A 20,451-nucleotide genomic window follows, 5' to 3' on the forward strand; every position below is an offset into this window, starting at 1 on the left:
AACCAGTCTTTTTGCCCCCCCCCCCGGGGCATACAGGAGCTATGCTCCAATTTGCCCCTGGGGGGCAGAAAGCCCACTGTATAGTAGGAATATATATTTAAAATAAAATAAAGGGGTGGGTCTGGTCCATTCTAACATTTGCCCCACTCTCACCCCTAAAGCCTGTCTTTCTGCTCCCCTGCGGACTAAAAAATCCCATTCCAATGGCAAGTGAGAGGACGATTGATTGCTTTGGGTGTTGGTTTTGTATATGAGCCAGGAGAGTGCAGCTAACTCTCAAATTATGTCCTAATTGCAATTTTGAACGGCTCCACTTTTTGGCTTGCGTTGGCTAAATAATAACAACACTAAGGAGGACATAGGTGGTTGATGGTTGCAGGCCAGTGTCACCCCTTTGTTGTGCATTCCCTTGTTTTTCAAGGGATTGGCTATAGACCACAACACGTTGAAAATGCTAAATGAACTCATCCATCCAGCTACAAGAGTTATTTCCAAACAACATTGTCTATAAATAGAGTTCGCCGAAAAAACGGGCCGTTTATTGTCAGAGAGGACACCAAGGAACAATTATTAATTTTTCACGTGGGCTAAGAGGCCTCGCACTACATATCACATGAGGCATAGCTCGTCGGCCAGCCATGATGTAACCGGATGGGCACTACGATGCACAACAGACGCAGTAACCTCGGGAGGAGGATAGGGATACGCTCTAGGTGATCCAGCGAGGGAGAGCCTTGATGAAGTAAGCCTCAAAGATTTAGGCCCTCATCCCCCCACAGCGCATGACTGCATTACTCTGTCTTTAATCTCTACATTTGTTGGCAAATCTAACCTATAAGTTGTATAATTGCACTGATGCAGAGTGTGACTATAGGACTCCCTCCTCTGCCCCTCCGTGAGGTGTACGATCTTAATACACAGAGTATGAAGACTTTAGATGTATGTTGGGTGCATAAAATGACATGGGAAAAGCATGAACTTTCCAAAAAACCAGGGGTTGGCTACGGCACATCAGAAGTGAAATACGTTTTAGAAGTTGAGCATGTATGTACAAGGGTGAATGAAAGTGCATGCAGTATTCACACGTTTATTTAGTGAGTGACAACACTGAGAGGAAAAAAGTAGTTTTGCACGAAAGATTGATTTACAAACATGCTTTGGTCACTCAGAAAAGACACTTAAGTGTTAATGTGTAAATGTACGTATTTGTTATGTGTCTTGTTGTTCATTGAATTGTCTGGAGTTATTGTATAAGTGTATGTTTTCTAGAGAGTTTCCTCCTGGCACAGAAGGACCTGGATTGGACCAAGTGGCAATCTGGTATTGCATGCGTATATTTGGAATGCATGTGATATAGATATAGGGAAGCACTGTAGGGACAAATGGGGTTTAACTTGGCCCTGTAGAAAGTCCTGGACCCCGTAGGGGCCGCTGAGGGGCTGAAACATGTCGAGCTGACTAATAGTGGATAATCAGAACCATAACAGGGCTGTTATTGTCCTATTATTCTTGCTTTTAACCATCCCTCCTTCACCAAGAAAATAAAGATTAAGAAATTTGGATTTGTATGCGGTAAGGATTATTATTGGACTCTTTTTCCCTTAGTTTCCTACTAATGATTCAACTACAGCCCTAAATATGGGCTCGTTTGCCATTAGAGGGTTCTTTGGCGAATACGGGATGGCCGATGATGCTTATGAGCTCACATATTACATCTCTCATGACATGGTCAGTGACATCACTGATGAGATCATCTAGTGACTGTAAGTGTTTTTAAAACGTTTATGAGTGTAAAATATATATAGCAAGATGTATTGGTGAATAATTGGGTGTATGAGTTCTTATATGGATGATTCAGTGGGTGTGTGGCTGATTGTATAAGTGAGTGATTAGGTGTCAGTGAATGTATGGGTGAGAGACTGGTTGTGTGAATGTCTGTATCTGTCTGCCAGTTGGTGTCTTAGTGGCTGTATGAAAGGTTCTATGGGGTGTGAGTGGGTGTGTTACTGATTTTGTGGATGATGTAATTTGAGAGGTCATCAGTGATGCCATCCATGATGTCACTGACCATGTCATGAGTGATGTAATATGTGAGGTCATAAGCGGTGCATTGGGGGCACAAGTTAAAGTTAGCTCAGCTAACACCTAACTGCTGAATTTTGCTGAGTTTTGTACGAGTGAAACCTGAGCCTAACTATAACATCCCTGTAATCTTTATTTTTTCAGTGAATCTTAAAGGTTTTTTCAATTCCATTTCTTAACTATAGCGTCTCTGAAACCTTTGATTTTTTAAGAGAATTTCTATGTTTTTTTAACTAGCAGTTGCATTTGCAGAGTGGTGGAGAAAGGGGGCGTGGCCTCCAAAGTCCTCTCAGAAATCGAGCTCTGTGGGACTTACTGAAGGTAACAGGAAGACTTGTTGCCCCACAAGAACCCTCTGGAGCCAAGGGGACTTCATCCCCCAAGCCGAAGCGCGCCAGGAGGCACCTTGGCAGAGTGGTGGTGAAGGGGGTGTGGTCTCCAGTCTGAAGGGAGCTGGGCTGCGTGGCCCCCCTTTTCTGGGTCATTTTCAGGCCCGGGTCCCCATCCCCCGAGGCCAGTCCTTTTTTTAATCGGGGAGGGGGGCCGCGCATGGCTTGGTGTCAGCTGTAAAGCTCCCATTAAGCCATAGCAAACAGCTACCTCCCAAGGGTGGGTATCTCGGGAGGTAGAAGAAGCCGGCCCTGTAGGATAGCGGTCCTCAGGGCCATCGATGGCTGCAGGAGGGGGAGCCACATAGCCCCCCTCAATTACAGAGCACAGTCCCAGGGAGGAGTGCCCCTCGGGACTACAGGGGGGACTGTGTGCAGCCCCACATTTCTCATATTTAGACCCGGGGAGGTGGTGGTTCATTTGGCTGTCGGGGGACGGTGCGGCCCCCTCCTGCATTCAATCATCATTTGCCCTGAGGTGATAGTGGTCCCCAGGGCGCAGGTTTACCTAGGGCAACCCCTGTATAACGTAATTAAAATGATCTGGGTAGGTGGCGGTCTCTGGGGCTTTAAGGCTCCAAGGAGGGGGGACCCCTGCACCCCATCCTATATATTTAACACATGCCCCTGGGGACAGATTACAAATGAAGCGCGGGAGCCCACGCTTGGATTCAAAAAATAAAATTCAGCAGGAGTCACACTGAATCTGCGACTCTCGCAGATTATTTTTTTTTAATGCTTTTTTGGAACCCTCCTCCCCAGAGGCCTAGGGGATCAGGGTGTTTTACCCTGTCCCCTTTTCTTTTGTTTATGTGAGTCAGTTCAACCAAGTCACAAGATGGCTGCAAACACTTCCTCGTTTGAAGTGTTGGCAGCCAATCAGATCTCAGCACGACATCTCGGCTCGGGACACGGATCCTCCACATCCCCAGTTGTATATCTTAAAAATCTTTATATTTCTCTGCAACTACTTAACAGATTTACACCATTTAACAGAGAGGGCACATTCTGGACCAACAGCTACCTTTCTGACAAATTTGGTGTTATTCCGTTCAACAGTTCAGGCTGTACAATGTCTAAAGTTTCCTATGGAAATTAACATGGGGGAAAGTGTTTTAGGATATTTCCCCCTCTTCTTCTCGGTCTCCGCTTGAGGGATCACCCATGAAGACAGCAGCTGAAGTGAGTGGCTAACTAGTTTTGAAATTTTCATGAAGATTGATCAAAGGACGCCAACAGTATTGGCAAAACAAAAAACGCTCTTCCTATGGAAACTACATCCTAACTATAACTACCTGTCATGCCCCGCGGTCATGCCCCTGAGATGCGGATGAGTATTTAAGGTGCGAAGGGCGTGCTAACGCTGCTTAGCGTTCTTGCACATAGCCCCATTTCCGTCCCCCTGGTGTTTGCCTGACTTCCGGTTAGTTCGTGTTTCTTGCTTCCGGTTGCAGACGATTCGAAGTGAATGAGTGCTGGCGCACTCGTTGTCCCTTGTCTGGCGTGGCACTGGCGTTTCCGTGCTTACAGGAGCGGCAACAGTAGCCGCGCGATTCCTTCTGGTTGGTGTGGCTTTACCCGACTGAATTCCCCGTTACCAAGTAAGGTCTCGGAGTCCGTATCTATTCCTATGGTGTTTCCGTAGGTCCAGTTCCACATGTTGTTCTTTTATGTGGACTCCTTGGGTTGAATCTTGCCTTGGCATTCTGTTGTGTTTAATAGTGGAGCCTGCAGTTAAGGCGCCTCTCGGTCATTGATAGGCCGGAGTGGTATCTGTTTCTGATGTTGTTTATTCTTTCATATTACTTATCCTTGGACATAACGAACCTCCCTTGAATGAGAAAGGCCTTTCCCAATCTTTATCCTGCACTACGTTTCCTTATACGTATTGTAGGTGGTGTTAACTAGCGTGGACCATTAAGCACCGTTGTAGGTTACAGCATTTCAGTATAGAAGACAAGGTAATCTTTAATTGTAACAATTGAGATCAGGTGGGGGACAATCATCATTCATGAATTCCGGACCCATTACTATTTGTTCCCTTCAGCCCTAATGTAAACCAATCACCTTAGGAGAGTAGTAGAAGAAGACGTCATTTAACCTCCCTCCCAGTTCGCTTGGATACTTACGGGGGAGCCAGGTACCTTCACAGGTTACGCACATTCTCAGAGGGATTGTTTGTTGTTACACTTGTGTCTTATCCTGGGATTTTCTTGTAGAGGGAGGCACAGATATTCATGCTGAGAGTTCCAAGAGAGGTGAAAGAAAATCGTGGTAGGTTTACCTAATCTCAAAGGTCCAAACAATTGAGGTCCTTGGAAATTGATGCACATTAACAAAGACTTTGTTTTACAGCTGGGTGTTCCTGTCTTTAATCCTGAAGTGGTCCACCAACAAGACCTGCCTTTCTCCCCGCCTATCCTTGTTTTGTTTCCCTGTTTTCTCCTAGCGTGTCCTCCGTACTCTAGAGTCTGATAGAGTCGGAGGGACGTGGGGGACGACTGAGGACTTCGCTCCAGGATTCCGGACGCTCCAGTAGAACATACTCAGCGATCCTTACACTACCTACTGGTAACCGACATTCAGGATTCCTGCCACAGATCACCTCTCTTGACTATCACATTATACCGGCATGACTCAAATGTTCCCTGACTTTTTACCATAGTTGGTACTAGCTAGCTGCAGCTAGTGTTCCCCGGTTTGTTTAAGAGGGCTTAGTTGCTTTTACAATTTTTTTATCATGTATATGCAGGGTCAGGTTTCAGACATCCAGAAAATCCACCAGAATAAGCATCAAGCAACTGGCATAGATGACCTCAGTGTGAACCTTCCAGAAGACAGCCCTTATCAAATTAATCCCTGCACCTGTTCCTTCCTATAAGCAATTAGAACACAACCTTTGTGAACATTCTAAAACATCTTCTAAAAGACAGCCTCTTCAAATTAATCATCAGCATCCGTTCCTTGCTATAAGCAATTGCAACTCGACCTTTGTGACTATGCTAAAGCACCTTCTAGAAGGCAGTCTCATCAAGTTAATTATATGCAACTGTTCCTTGTTACAAACAAATAGAATGTGACATTCATGAATGATCTAAAGCAGTCTTATTTAAAGACCGCCCTTAATCCTCCCCTTCACTTAGTCTCTTTGCCTGCCACTAACCTGTTTTCTGGCTTCCAGGACACTGTCTTGCCAGCTCCCTTGATTCTCCTGCTTCGACCTCACCGCAAAGAATGTCCCGCATTAGTCTCACACCTGGATGGAAAAAAGAACAAGAAGAATAGGAGAGACACATTAACAGAATTGATTTTACTACGCGCTGAGCTTAGTCGCAACATTGTGCTGCAAATAGAGGTAACCAGTGTTTTTGTTCAAACTGTACATACTGTTGGCAGGGCTCTGCCAGAGAGGACTTGGGTGAAGCTAACTCCATCCAAATTTGCTTGTGGGCTTGATGCTGAAAACATACTCACTACAGGTTTGAAAATTTTGATAAAGGAGCCTCTACGGACAATCTAAATGAAAACTAACCAACAACAAAACGAAAGGTTGGTTGGGATTTTGTGAGGTTATATCTTAAGAGATAAGAGTTAATACTAGACTAAAGCCTTATTTGTTTGTTTATAGGTACCATATTTGCCGGTACCATTCATCAGACTGGTGTGAATGCCTGCTGCAGTGTTGCTGTTGAGTAGACGAGCCACAGCATCATTCACTCAACACGCTCTCTCCAAACCAACTCCGTTCCCACTGGGATTTGCCACCGGAGCAGTTTCTCCTGTAAGCTGAGGGCAAGTCTCTGGAAGATTTGGGAACTAGCGTCGCCGCGCTATTGGAATCATCTGGAATCCAGGTAGGTGGCTTATGACAAGCCAGTAGGTAATATGTATATGTGCTGGGTCCGCATTAAGACCGTAGAACCCTCGGGGAAAAGGCAGATGTGAAAAGTATTACAACTATTGGTGTCACCAGGGTACGCTACGGCAATCACCATTAAGCGCAGATCCAGTGTACACGGAGAACAAATAATTATGGCAGAGGAATTCTTAAAGGGGCCGGAGGCTTCAGCTACTTTAATTTTGAAGACAAACGCTGATGAGAATGCAAATACACAGAATATGTCCTATCTTCAGGGAAATATGGCCAGCATTAAACAGAAGTGAAATTTATTGGAGTGACTACAACTTAAGAAGGTAAGGCACAGATGGGAGGCTACCTCTTTACAGAATTATCTCGTGGTGGATCTGATCCCACGAGGACTGAGAGTTTTCATTATACCAACACTAGCAAGTTCCAAACCTCAACTTTTTAAGCAGTGGGCAGATAACACCAATGTATTCTTGAAAGTGATGTTGCATATTTTGCTGAAAAGCTCATGGTAACAAGGAGTTAATGCTCCAGATTCAGACTCTAATTGATGAACTAAATAATGAAACAGACCAGGATGAGACCAAGAAGGTACTGAAACTAGAGGATGAGACAAAAAAACATGAGAAAGAAGTAATTGAGAGGAAACTACATCAATTCCAGCGTGACTAGTGTGATTACAAAACAGGATGAATTTTTACATTCGCAAGAAAATTCAATAGAACTACAACGGAACTAGCTAAAGACAGAGCGTTTGACCAATAGATAGAGGACGAGGGAACTCCAGTACAGACTTGAATTCAAATTTGGAATCACTTGATGGTACATCAACCAAACAAATTAAAGCAATGTCTTTTTCCAAAGGAATCCCGCCTCTTACAACAAAACAACGAACACTCCTTCAGAGGAAAGCAGAGAGGAAGGGGGAGAGGCAAAGAAGACAAAACCTAAAAAGACGACAAAGTAGAAAGGGACAACAACAATGGCATGGGAACACGCGTCAGGGGACTGAAGAAACAATAATGTCAGACACACTTCGCAATTAACGATAATCAATCAAGTAGAGAACTTACTGAAATTGAAAAACAGGTCTTTAGACTGGGTCTCTCTTTCTGTCCAGAAATGCCTTTAGATTATGTGCAGGTGCGCATTGATTTATACAAGTTTGTACTTAAACTAAAGCTTTACAAAGTGCATGTTTTGCAGAAACTAAATGCATTACCTAAAGTTCCATCAGTTATCTCGGGACAAAAATCCTTTCTCTCTACTGTTGACATAGAAACATTACATGTATTGTATGAGATGAACAAATCTGGAGAGTTTATCCCCAATTAAAGTTGTAATCAGTTTGATTCACTGTTTGTAACAGAGTTACCCGAGTAATTGGTATAGATGTAGGAGCAACTAGTGTGACAACGTTTAGATCTGTGTTTAAGATAGCGAAAGACCATATTGATGTCTTCTGTGAGATAGAAGCTAGTGACATACTTAATCTCACTAATGAGAACCCAGGGCACGAAAAATCCACTTGCATTGTTGAGCAAGGTTTAATCAGGACGAGCTATTGTTGTATGTAGATTTAGATTCCGTATATAGGTTTCCCGATTTATGCCCTTATATAGGTACAATTCACATTGCCCTTATTTGGACATAGAAATCCGGCCCTTATTTAGACATTGACCGTACAAACCAAATACAGGCAAGGCCACCTATATCCGTCCATCCACGTCACAACGATTTCTTGAAAAACCAGACCCTTAAGCCTTTAGGAATTTCCCTCAGCTTGAATATTGATTTCTCCAAGAACTCATTAAGTATGCATGAACATCTATTCCTTAGGGGTTCATTCATTATGTTCCTCTGCCCGACTTTTACGTCAATACTGGCATTCCTAGACACCTTCAAGGTATAAATATACCAGCACTTGCTCTGGCAAATTGCGGTTCCCGGAGGATTCGATCCAACCCAGACTACGCGGTTTGCCACGGCAAGTTCAGAAGGAGATTGAGTTCCAGCCTGATGCACTGACCTGACGCTGCCATCCTCCTTGCAGAAAATCCAGCTCCAGTGCTCTCTGACTTCCCTTGCGGGGGTTAGACTTTGGAGTCCAGAAAAGAAAAAAGATTCAAACCTCTCTCATTCTCAGGTATGGAGCTGACTAGAACTTAGACAAACTTTTGGCAACTCTTGGCTAAACGAAGATATAGCTAGCTATACTTTAGAAACAGCACCTACTTCAAACCTCGTACTACACTTAGGTTAGGTACACTGGGGTAGAACAATTTAGAAGCATCAGATGAGTATCACATTTCAGCATTATGTTATTCATGTATGTGTTTTGATTAATATATGTCATAGTTACAAACCATGCTATTGCAGTATTATTTTATCTTACTGCTAACCTCGTACATATTGTACATTGCGGTCCGTCTTACAATTGTAGCAATTCATATCTCTTGCATAAGAAATAAGACTGCTCAATAAATCCTTTTATTGAAATGTCTGTCTCTCTATTTCTGTGCAACTCTGTAGAAACGAAGCATGCACGATTGACTGAGTGAAACTGTTATCTATTGTTTCCACGATTCTGAGACTATCCTGATTCTAAAGGGAAACAAAGTTGTTATGTTTATGCGGTTGTCAAAGACCAATCCCTTCTTGTATATTCGAGAAGTTTCTAGTGACCTCTGAGTTAGCTGGCACACACAAGTAATTACGTTTAATATACTTGATAGATACATACTGACCTTAGTCCTATGTCAAATCTATAGTGTATGTTATTCCAATGCGCAAAGCCTATCAGGGATATAGGAACTACACTACATGGCGTCCAACGGTTTGGTAATGCACTAATTTGACGCTAGATACTGAAGTAACTCAGTCGTGCTTTTCTCAGAGACCCTCTACTCATAAAACTCCATAAGACGTCTGGAGTGGGTAGGGATAATAACCGCCATAGCTGAGTAGGACGAAAATCCTATGTATTAGCTGTTTGGTTTTGTTCAACGTTGAAAGGATACAGTGTTTCAAAATATTGTGCACCTTATCTTTGTTCCCTTGAAACTTGCTCAGCATTTTTCATTTCAACAATGTCCGACCACGGAGATGTTGTCGTTGAAAACGGTACAGCTGCGGCTGACGTTACCGGATTTAATGAAAACGAAGCGGGTGTTATACACATCCCACCAAATTTAAGGAGAGCCATCACTCTAAAACGTATAAAACATGGTCTAACACCAAGAGGTGGTAGAGCAGTTTTTGTGATAGAGGCACATGAATCTCACCAGACAGAGGTATTCTTCTCATGGATAGTATTCCCAGAATCAAATCCAGTAACACACTTGTTTCACTTCTACAAAGAAGATGAACCACCAGAGGAATATACTTCTTTCGAGAATATTGAAATTGCACTTACGTACCAGGAGCATGAGCTCTGGTTTAAAGGCACCCTAAAACATTACAATCACATTACCAGGCTCGGTCCACTAGGTAGACCAGGAGCAACTTGGCCGATTTTAGCCGGCTATACACCTCATCCTGACATTGAAGAAATGTCAGATGTAGAACTACTAGCTCAACTCAAGGAGCTAATCAAAATTTATAGACAATTGGTTCAATATGTCATGCGGACTTTCACAGTCCAACCACGATTAACCATTTAAAATCCAGCCCCTCATCAGGGAATACACTAAAAATCACTCCACAGACTTTACACGCAGTCATGGGTAAAATGCCCATAAAACGTTAACAAATTCCATTCTGGATAGCTCAGAATTCTAACAATCTGTTTACCATGGGGGATCGCACCACATCTGGAAGACTGCGCTGCTTGGGGCACAGTCTTTGCTGCCATCTACACAAAAACACATGGTGTTCCGTCAATGGCGTTAATACCAGATGTCCTGAAACAGATTCAAAACTAATACGGAGCAGAGCCTGCTCTGAATTTAGGTATGAAGTTATTTAAACATTTTGACCAGGTCTCAACAATAATATTATCTAATATTAAGGGAGAAGCAGCATCAGTGGCGATCCGCCAGAAACTAAGGGAATTTGATGTAACATAACACCCTCAAGAACTAGCCAGAATAATTGAAAAATCCTATGAAGAATTAGGTAGAGACAGTTTGGGAGGGAAACCAGTTAAACCACAACTGTCTGAAAGTCCTGATAAGGTCTTTACAAAAAACACTCCTACCTCTTCTAAAAAGAAGTGGGAAAATAGCAAACAGAATTCCAAAGAGAAGCGATCTCTTTCCCGAGGCAGGTCTCCTCCACAGAAGGAGCCCTCTGAAAGGAGGTACAACCTCAGGAATAGCGATAATTTGAGAAAACCTGACAGATATCAAGATAATGATACACGTTCCTCTCGTACCTTTCAGATATTGTCACAGACATCCAAAAGAAGAGGGTGGTCAGAAAACAAGGAAGAACGCGTAAAGTCCAAAGACGGTCAACACGTTCAGAAAAATAAAGCAAAACCTCAATTCTCCAAGAAAAAGGTAGCAGGTCTAAAGATCAGACATGCCGAGAATACTGAGAACTCAACTCAGGAACGGAGAGTGGGCCCAGACCATGCTGGACAGTGCAGCAGAAGTTACAATAGCTCACCAGAACCTGAAGGGACTGGAGACAGTGGACTTGAATGAAGACATACAAGTTGAGACTGTAGACAGCAGGGTTAGTCCTCCACATAGGTTATATGAAATAACACTACCCATGGAGGAAGACATACCAAGAAAAGTGAAAGGACTCTTTTGGGAGCATCTTTCAAAGGGTTATGATATACTTCTAGCAGAACAGTACTGGCCACCAGAGTTTGTCAGGGAGTGCCCACATGGCGAGACCATAATTATGCCTGCCTTCTCCAACCATATTCCAATTCATTTAAAATATACATTAGCCAGGAAATGGGCAGTAGCCCAAGCCCCAGCACTGTATAAAAATCATGTAGGATGGGATGAGGACTCACCTCACAACATACTGTGGGGCGACTTTTTCCGCCCCAACCCAGTGGCACAGCATTTTCTGATTAACTCCACCAACATCTTCTGTTTGGTTCCACAAAGTTTACACCATATTCATCCGTACTTTCTTCGTCATTTCAACACTTTTTGTAGATGAGCCACGTGTATGTAGCCACCATAAAATCTAATTAAAAAATCAACCAACTGAACAAAGGCAGTACCCAGTTAAGCTAAAAAACAGGTCAGGGAGATTTTAGATCAACTTGAATATCAGGGGGTGATTGAAACATGAACCTCATCAATGAACAATCCTTTGTTTCCTGACTCCAAACCAGACAATACATATCGTCTAGTTTTGGATTACAGACACTTACATTCTTGTTGCAAAGCATTTGCAGTGCAAAATGCACATAGTACAGCACTAATGAATAACATTGTGCGTAAAAAATATAAAACCACATTAGACATTTCAAATGGTTTCTTTTGTCAAAATATTGCACCAGAAAGCAGATATTTGACCGCTTTCTCAATAATGGGGACCCAGCGTCAATTTTGTCAATTGCACCAGGGATTCAAAAACAGCCCAGGGTTATTCTCAGCAAGGGTAACAGAGTTACTACAAACTTATGATGACGAGGCATTATCATATGTCAATGATATATATCTGACAGATGATGACCTGGATAGGCACTTGAACAGGGTGAGCACCATAATATTGGGCTTCGCCTCAGAGGGTTACAAATTCAACTTTAAAAAGTCAAGAATTGCCCACCTCAACATGCTTTTCCTAGGATATGAACTATCAAGTGAAGGCAAAAGCCTGGCAGCCAACTTTTTAGAAAAGTGTGCACTGCTCCAACCGCCAAAAATGCTGAAAAATTTACAGTCGATTCTAGGTTTCCTGAATTTTGGAAGAACTTACATTCTAAATTACGCAGAAAGGGTTAAACCTCTCTACGAATTAATCAAACCTGATTTTAAAATCACACGTTGGACACAAAAACACACAGAAATTTTGCGTTCACTACAAACAGACATGTTAGCAACGAAAAATTTGCAAACACGCGTAAATATACGCAACTTAGTGATCCGAATTATTCCGGGTCAAATCGGATTCACCTACTTAACTTTTAACAAAGGTGAAAAAGTACCAATTGCGTACAAATCCCACTTGTATACACAAGCAGAAATGAAATTTACTTAGGGGAGAGGAGTTGGCCTAACGGCTAGGGCGCTTGACCTCGGACCTGGGGAACTGGGTTCGAGTCTCGGTAATGACGCTGAACATCCTGGGATTCTGGACAAACCACTTTATCTCCCTGTGCCTAACAAAAATTGAATGTGTGTCCTCATGTAACGTAACTGGTGCTATGTAAAGCGCTCTGATACCTGATTGGATTCGGGTCAAGTTCGCACTATATAAAACTCTGCAAAAACAAAACAACAAAAAAACTTCTACAGAAAAAATTCTGACAGCAGTTCAAACCGCTGTAGCAAAAGAAAGAGCCCTAGCACAGGGGAAACGCATTATGGTCGTGACTTCCGTACCAGCCTTAGAGGCAGTTACTAAAGCGAGCATTCCGAATGCAAAAGCTTTACATCCAAGATGGATACAATGGGTTAATTCTCTTGCTGCAACTGATGTTGAATACGTTTTTGATCCTTATTTAAAAACACAAGCATTCCTGCAATATGAACACGAATGTCCTCTGCCTACTGAAATTCTCCCTCTTGACCAGTACTTATATTTATAATATATACTGACGGATCTGCACAGCCCGCTACGGGGAGTAAATAAGCTTACAGTGCAGTGTGTGCTATCGTTAAAGGTCGCATGCGAGATGGCAAATTCAGACCAATGGTCACAAAAACCCAATCTCTAGGGGATTGTACAGCTCAGCAGGCTGAACTACAAGCATTTAAGATGGCACTTGAAAACACGGATCGTAAATTCCCCACACTTATAGTGTGCGATTCTTTTTACTGTGTTCAATCTTATAATGAATATTTACAGAATTGGAATCAAAATGGTTTCAAAGATGCAAAAGGTGGCACAATCAAGCACAAATTGCTTTGGGAACAAGTAGTTCAGTTGCGAAACGGACTACAGAACACTCACGTGATACAGACACTGAGTCACCAACGTGATGGCATTCACGTTGAAGGGAATTTATTGGCTGATGAAGCCGCGAAAGGGGCCTTGCAAATGGCTTCCGTAGCTGCAATCACTCGTTCAAAAACGAAAATAGACAGCAAAATAATGCTGGATGTCAATGCATCAAGCAAAGGCAGCGGTGCGGCATTACCTAAAACATTTCCACTCAAATACTCATATATAATTGATGCGAACAATGTTCCGTTTGCTCAAATCCCTGGAGTGGGGGATAGAGTAATTCCAAACATAGAACATAGACTAGGGCTAATCCTAGCAGCACATGAAGGGCTCGCCTCTGCCCATGCAGGTGTTTCCGCCACAGTAGCATTATTAAAACAAAGATACTGGTGACCCGACATTAGGAAACAGACTAGAAATTATGTTTTGGACTGTGAGATATACCAGAAGATGAAAGTCTCTACTGTGAAACGTCCTGCGCAGATGCCCCTGTTAATTTCAGATAAACCATTAGCTTGTATTTACCTGGACCACTGCGGTCCCTTACAAAGGGATGGGAACTATAAATATATCATGGTCGCAGTGGATTCGTGCTCTAGGTTCCTATGGATGTGGCCTCAGCGATCGGCTGACGCTCGAACTGTTATAAAAGATTTGCGAGTCTTTATCGGCACATACGCAATAGGCACACTACATTCTGACCAGGGTCCTGCGTTTAGCTCTAGGGCTTACAAAGAAGCCATGGCCAGTCTGGGCGTAGCATTGCGGTATTCTTCTCCATTCCATCCTGAGGGAAATTCTGTTGTGGAAAGAAAAAAACGGGACATAAAGCAGTCTACAACAGCTAGGGTATTAGGTTCGGGTGATGGGTGGGTCAAACATTTATATGGGGTCCAGCGCGCACTTAACAACTTGCCAAGAAGTTCTCTAGGAGGTGTCTCTCCATATGAGGTCCTGTTTGGGACTAGATTGTTGGTTCCGGACTTAGATATGAAAGGCACAGTGGTGGAAAACAAACAATTTGATATCAAAGATCACTTGGCTGTTTTACAGGACTTAAATGATTTAAGATCGAAACAAAGCAACGTGATCCTGAGGCCAACCACCACTGAAGAAAATCCGGCCTTCTGAGGAAGGCCTATCTGGATCCCAAAGCTTGGGGATCTAGTCAGAGAAATGATCGTGGACAAGAAGGAATTTGGGCCTTCTTACAGACAACCAGTACCTGTCCTAGCAATCCACGGATCGAGAACAGTACTTTTGCCGCCCCTTGCTGGTAAAAAGGAGAAAAGATTTGTGTCCATCGACCTGATCAAACCACACTATGTGGCCGATACTGAACAGTAGGCCAAGTGGACTTCACCAATGTAGCAGACGCACTCCTCTAGCTACAAAACAAGATGTTCAAACTGAGAGACTCATCACCTTTGAAGATTCGACAGTAAGAAATAGAGGACTAAGCAACAATGCTATGGACCTTGTACCTCTTGAAACCCAAATAACAGTTCGGCCAGATACACATGTCTACAACAAAGTAACAAGTGATGAACTGGTTCCAGTGAATTCAACAAATCTTGATGCAATTCCAACCATTGACAGAACTGCTTCTGGCTATTTCATGAACTTTGATATGTTTTCTGAGGATCCCAGCGAGCCTGAAATGATGCCAGCTCAAAGAACTTTCAAAGAACAAGCAACAGACTTTTTTCATCTACTGAAAAAGACTTATCTGGTTTCACCATGGATTGAACAATGGATTGTTTTGGGAATATTTTTCTTTCTACTTTGGTTAACTCTGGTAATAACTCTGGGTATGCTGATTAAAGGAAGATATATTCAAATGGACACAGCAAGTAAAAGAGTGAACTTACTTCTCCAGCCACACAAATCATCCCATCGTGAAGCAAGAGACTTCTCATTAGTGAACATCACAGTGATTCCTATACCTGATGGTATAGTTTGGGACAAAATCGAATATGACATTTTTGGTCCGTCGGAGCTTGTGAAGATTCCACATTTGTTTAAAATATCATTAAGTGACTTTATTACAGCCAGTACCTTTTCTGATGCTTGGGACTTCGAGACTGTTAAAAATATGATGTCTGATCTAGAGCTGTCAACTGCATTCACTAACAATTAATATTTAGAAGGTTCATCAGACTATGAACAACTGTATTGTTATAACCACTATGGTCATCATTTCTTGCATAAATCTGTAACGCCTAGAAATGTATTGATGTATAACCAATGAGAACATTGTCCTACGCCACCAAAGGGTAGCTCAAAAACATTTGCAATGAAATTTCCATATTTTTCAAGGTTTAATATCTCGAATGCAAAGACATTTTACTTTAAGAATGTCAATAAGACAGGAATGAAAACTATGTTAACGAGTACCAAACAGATTTATTCTGCAGCCTTTATTGCCAACTGTCTAGACAGGGTTACGACTGTTGGAAAGACAACATTGAGACAAAAACTGTCTGGGGTACTAAATATTGGCAAGTACAGGGAATAGAAGCTTTGTTTAGAGCCTGTATCATCCCTGAGCAAGTTATGTTTTTGAACGACACTGTCCAACAAACATCATGCCTTGGCATAGCCAAGATAAAAGACATGAACACTCCGTCTATACATGCATCTACAAGTGAAAGCACTACACAGGGGGAGGTCGACGTACATAATATTTAGCATCACAACAGATCAGATCCTGAATGGAAAAAATGGTTGCTCTGGCCCTTAGACACAAACAACTGTCAAGATAGATTCCTGAACAAAACTCAAGGTTTTTCCTTTCATAGGCCAGACCCACGTTATGTACAAAGACAGACTCCGGGGGTAGTAACAACTTACAGTGTAGGGAAACTTTGCCTTGATTGGCTACAGAAAGCTACACTAGAGGATGTAAAACAACACTTAACTTTACTTCAAGAAGACGCAGACCTTAGGGAATTCTTGTTAGGACCAAGAAAACTGCATTAAAAACGTTTCATATATGCCGGTATCTAAGCTGCTCATAATGAAGCATGGAAGGTCACCCAAGCAGAGACTGCAAAACGAATACGAGAAATTGATCGTATTAATTTAGAGAAATCTCTCTCTGTAGTAGACAATGGGTTAACGACTCTGTCATCCAGGATATATTCTTTGGACAGCATTGTATCCTCTGTCATAGACATCATGGAACAAGACTTGGTCATGTTGCAACATGGTCAGTCACAGCTACGTTCTATCATGCTATGAAGCTGAACGCTTCTGGCTATGTGCCTTGGTGTTTAATCAATACTACGTCACTGTTTTCAGAATTCAATCTCACTGATAGACAGATGTAAATGGCACAAAGGGGAGCAGACTATACGGTGCGGAGCATTGAAAAATTGGAGAAATTACCATTCACATTGGCAGAAAAAACAGCTACTGAGTGTATCATACATGGTAAGATTACTCTGCCTGTTACGAATTTCCATTTTCAGTATTGCCTAAAAAATATACCAGCAGGCAAATATGAAAGGTTGGGTAAAGAATACATCAAGACATCCTGGGATTTACCTTACACACATAGATGTTGGAGTGGGGACGTGAAGTGTTTCTTAGCGGTGAAAACTGTGAACACGCACTAAGCGGTTCTCTCCTTTGTCAGGGTATATAGCCAAACTTATCCTGCCACCTGCACGGTTCACCGGCTGCAGTGATTAATCCAATCTTTGGTCAACTTTCAAATGGGAGTTACATTATGTTGAATGATCACAGCTGCTGTGGCATGCTGCCAGGTATCCCATATCTAGTAACGGTTACATCCAGGGTCACTTGCTGTATGCAAGTCTTGTTTCCACAAATAGACATAGTCAGGGAGTCGCCTTTATGGCCTTCACTGAATATCTCTTCTATACAAATTGATACTCTAAGCAGAATGAAAGCCATTCTTTTACAAAAAACTGTGCCTTTGACCTCTGCCAAAGAAACCTATGATCTCCAAGTCGCAAGGACTTCTGCGGAGATACATACCCTTTTGTATACAAACTGCCCTGTGCATTTCTCGGAAATGTTAGGTCGTATCTTAAACATGTCTGATACAAGCGGTTTTGTACATGTATTTAAGACCTTGTGTGCAGGACTGTTAGCACCTTTTCAAACAGTCCTCGGAATGTTTCCAAACTTCGTGCACTCTGTGTTTGGCGGACTGCCGCTCCTTTTAGCACTCATTGCAGAGATACTGTTTTTGCTCCTACTGCTGCGATATGGCAAGCCAAATCACCAGTGACACCCAGTTCCCATGGAAAAAACTCTATTGGAGATGAAGTGTCGTGAGCACATCGTCCAAATTCTGGGTTTACCTCGTCTATGGAAATTAAACACCACTTGGTTTCTGTCATTCAGACCAATCTGGCAAGATTGCATCTTACCTGTTCTATGCTGCCTACTATGAGGTGAAGAATGTGTGCTGGACATTTGTCTGACACTCCCATCAGTCATGCCTACGGATATCGATACTCTGCTGGACCCGATAACGGCCCATGCTATTAGTTGTCCCCAGCGGCTACCAATCCTGATGGCGGCATTCATTGAGATCTCACAGACGCAACATGCTACTGCTGAGGTATGAGAGCAGACACCAGGCGCGCAGGTAACATCCAATCCGGACATTGCTGATGCTTCCCAGGCTGAAGGTGATAGTTCGCATCTATGTGCTGTTGATCTTCTACACAAGGTATTCCAACTCTCACCCACAACGGCAGACGACTTGTTGTCTACAGGATTAGAAAAATGTATGTTTTCTCCATCCCCACACACTGACTTTTGACTCAAACACATAGTGTTCCGGAGAGACTCTGAATTTGGCCTTCATTCTTTTTCAAACATGCTACTGACTTTGGAACTTTTTTCCTATGATTAATTTTTTTTCTTCCAAATTTGTATTTTTTGCATTTTTGGCACAGTAATCTGCTCATAGTAGAACTATTCATAGAGAACAGAATTATTTGATAACACTTCCAGGGACAGTATGCCACCTTGTCATGAATAACAATTTGACTTATGTAACCTGATGTGAAATGGTTTCGGCCCTTTTTCTTCTATATTTACGAGCAATTTCATCACATGTATATATTTTGGTTCATTCATTTAGCATTCCAATGTAATCCTACGCTTAGAATGAAACATTGCCTTTAATATGTACAACACTTTATGCATAGCAATGGTTTTGTAATGTATTTTTAGAACATATGTTTTAGATATGTTTTTAGCTTATTTTAACAAACCCATGCGATACTCTGTTTTAAGATATGTTTAGAACGTTTAGGATTTAGTAACGTCGTTCATATGAAACTGGAGTGGGTGTTGTGTGCAGATTTAGATTCCGTATATAGGTTTCCCAAATTATGCCCTTATATAGGTACAATTCACATTGCCCTTATTTGGACATAGAAATCCGGCCCTTATTTAGACATTGTCAATACAAACCAAATACAGGCAAGGCCACCTACATCCGTCCATCCACGTCACAACGATTTCTTGGAAAACCAGACCCAGAGCCTTTAGGAATTTCCCTCAGCTTGAATATTGATTTCTCCAAGAACTCATTAAGTATGCATGAACATCTATTCCTTAGGGGTTCATTCATGACGTTCCTCTGCCCGACTTTTACGTCAATACTGGCATTCCTAGACACCTTCAGGGTATAAATATACCAGCACTTGCTCTGGCAAATTGCTGTTCCCGGAGGATTCGATCCAACCCAGACTACACAGTTTGCCATGGCAAGTTCGGAATGAGATCGAGTTCCAGCCTGATGCACTGACCTGACGCTGCCATCCTCCTTGCAGAGAATCCAGCTCCAGTGCTCTCTGACTTCCCTTGTGGGGGGTTAGACTATTGAGTCCAGAAAAGAGATTCCAACCTCTCTCATTCTCAGGTATGGAGCTGACTAGAACTTAGAGAAACTTTTGGCAACTCTTGGCTAAACTAAGATATAGCTAGCTATACTTTATAAATAGCACCTACTTCAAACCTCGTACTGCACTTAGGTTAGGTACACTGGGGTAGAAAAATTTAGAAGCATCCGATGAGTATCACATTTTAGCATTATGTTATTTATGTATGTGTTTTGATTAATATATGTCATAGCTACAAACCATGCTATTGCAGTATTATTTTATCTTACTGCTAACCTCATACATATTGTACATCGCAGTCTGTCTTACTATTGTAGCAATTCATATCTCTTGCATGAGAAATAAGACTGTTCAATAAATCCTTTTATTGAAACGCACATCTCTCTATTTCTGTGCAACTCTGTAGAAACGAAGCATGCACGATTAACTGAGTGAAACATCTCTATATCTATTGTTTCCACGATTCTAAGACTGTTCCAATTCTAAAGGGAAACAAAGTTGTCATGTTTATGTGGTTATCAGAGACTAATCCCTTCTTGTATATTCAAGAAGTTTCTAGTGACCTCTGAGTTAGCTGGCACATACAAGTAATTAAATTTAATATACTCGATACAGACATACTGACCTTAGTCCTATGTCAAATCAATAGTGTATGTTATTCCAATGCGCAGAGCCTATCAGGGATATAGGAACTACACTACACTATTTTTAGGGACTATTCGCCCTTTCTGGCAAGCTGAAAATCCTCCAACTTCAGGTCACAGAACAAAAAGTAAATGTAGGAAGACAAATTTACTTTTGACCTCTGTCTCTGAAAGCAGAGCAAATGTGACAAGATAAGATTTAAAGGCATCTTTATTGCTCACAAAGTGAAAGATCATTATAGATGCCTTTAAATCTTGTTATCTTATAGTATTTGCTGGCTCTCAGAGACAGGGGCCAAAAGTCAGTTTGTCTTCCCACATTTATTTTTCTATATGTAACTGAAGTTAGAGGATTTTGTAAAGTGAACTGTGTGACAACTGAACTGTGCAAAGCATGTGAAATGAAAGATATATTTCACTAGTTATGAAGACACCTTTTTGTAATTCGGTGGTGAAAAAAATATTTTTATAGAATCACAACTAATTAGAGCACTTAA

The 20,451-nt window shown here is 42.0% G+C and overlaps 1 long non-coding RNA gene across 1 annotated transcript in view; it reads right to left on the reverse strand.

Annotated features, from left to right (window-relative positions):
• Positions 1-20,451, reverse strand: part of LOC146799911 (uncharacterized) — a 62,732-nt gene that overhangs the window by 34,290 nt on the left and 7,991 nt on the right. The window contains exon 2 of the long non-coding RNA XR_014967599.1: positions 5,635-5,727. This is a non-coding gene — a long non-coding RNA (uncharacterized LOC146799911). The remainder of the gene's footprint in view (positions 1-5,634; positions 5,728-20,451) is intronic.

The sequence above is a fragment of the Triturus cristatus genome, chromosome 8, assembly GCF_964204655.1.
Source record: "Triturus cristatus chromosome 8, aTriCri1.1, whole genome shotgun sequence".
NCBI classification, from domain to species: domain Eukaryota; kingdom Metazoa; phylum Chordata; class Amphibia; order Caudata; family Salamandridae; genus Triturus; species Triturus cristatus.